A 1955-nucleotide genomic window follows, 5' to 3' on the forward strand; every position below is an offset into this window, starting at 1 on the left:
TTAAGTAACATATTTAAGTAATAAATTTAAACAAATTTTAGTAAGTAATGTATTTTAGTAAGTAATGTATTTTAGTAATAAATTTAAACAAATTTTAGTAAGTAATGTATTTAAGTAATTAATAAATTTAAACAAATTTTAGTAAGTAATGTATTTTAGTAAGTAATGTATTTTAGTAATAAATTTAAACAAATTTTAGTAAGTAATGTATTTTAGAAATAAATTTAAACAAATTTATGTAAGTAATGTATTTTAGTAAGTAATGTATTTTAGTAATAAATTTAAACAAATTTTAGTAAGTAATTTATTTTAGTAAGTAATGTATTTTAGTAATAAATTTAACATTCAATCGCATAAATGAGAACTAACGTCGACAATTTATTAATTGACAAGATCCTTGAAAATCGATAATTTGTTCACTTTAAAACGAATCCACTATTTGCCCATAATTTATTCACTTACTCAAATATATAAACTGATTTAAGAATTTTAATCATTTGCGTAATTATTTTTGTTTGGGTAAAAATACGTACAAGAATTACAATCATAGTTTATACCTTGCAGTTATGGAAAAATTTGGCAAAGTAACATGCAAATTGAGCCAGCAACATATAAATAAAAAATGATAAATAAACCAATACCCACAGCGTAAAAATTTTTTTTTAATTAAAACTCCTTTTAAAACTCAAAAATAATAATTAAAGTAACAAAATCCAAAATTTAAACATTTGGAGGTGTTTTTTTAAGAAAACCGAGGTGGGAAACATAGGAATAAATACCTCAATTTCCTGGACTTCGAAGCAAACTACTGCAAAAAATAAAAATAAAAAGGAAAACATAAAAGTAAGTTAGTTCCAAATAAACAGGAAAGAATTAGTATAAAACTTAAATATAAAAATCCAAAATCCATCATGTACAACGCTATTAAACTTTAAGTTATTTTATGAGTTTTCTTCCAAAAAAAATCTAAACAAAATAATCACAATATGTCATGCGTTGATAAATTATAATGTAGAATTAAACCAATCATGATTGGACATATGTCATGTGTTGATAAAAATAATTAATGTTATCTTCAATACTCAATTTTGAATCATATATGAAGTTTTAAAATTAACTATAAAGATTCATAAAACAATTATATGGGGCGGGTGACAGTTTATGAACAATCTTTCAACTGAGATTATTCAGCCGTCCATAGTTTAACTTAGTCACTCCCTTTATCCAACTTTTAACCAAAGGAACATGTACATGTTAAACTTCTTTAATTGTAGGCTTCTTTTAGTTATAATCGACATCAGATTCAGTCGTTTTGAGGCTCTTCCAAGTTGGTTCATTCCTAGGCTTTTAACAAAATCTAACTTTTTGAAACCCATATTGTACATGATTCATCATTTTCTTCATCCTTGCCAACATTGTTTCCAAAGAAAACAAACCAGAAAAAGCAAAATCTGCTAAAGAACAGAACAATATCAGTTGTTTAATGTATTAAAGGCAAACTAGATTCCCCAATTTGGTAAGAAAGGCATATATTCTCGATAACACAATAACAAGACTACATATATACTGACATATAAACAGTTTTGCTTATTGTCTAGTTGCCACATATGTTTAAAAGGAACCAGATTAAACTCTAGAATCCACAGCCATAAAGATGATAATACATTAGTTACCCATTAGTTACCACTAGTTACCATAGTTTGAGATATTCAAATTTAGTTACCATTAGTTACCAAATACTACCATTAGTTACCCTTTTATGCTTCTCCAAAAATCGCTGTAATGGAGAAACAGCAGGCTAAGATGAATACTTTGAAGAATGCAATCTTCCTTATTAAAGGAGATGGAAAGAAAGTGACCCAAATTGCAAGCTTAGCTTAAACTTTGCTTATTGAAGAAACCACATCTCATGTACACGTAATAAACTAAGTATTTTATGAGTTTTCTCCAAAAAA

This window comes from Gossypium hirsutum, chromosome D02, assembly GCF_007990345.1.
Source record: "Gossypium hirsutum isolate 1008001.06 chromosome D02, Gossypium_hirsutum_v2.1, whole genome shotgun sequence".
In the NCBI taxonomy this organism is placed as follows: domain Eukaryota; kingdom Viridiplantae; phylum Streptophyta; class Magnoliopsida; order Malvales; family Malvaceae; genus Gossypium; species Gossypium hirsutum.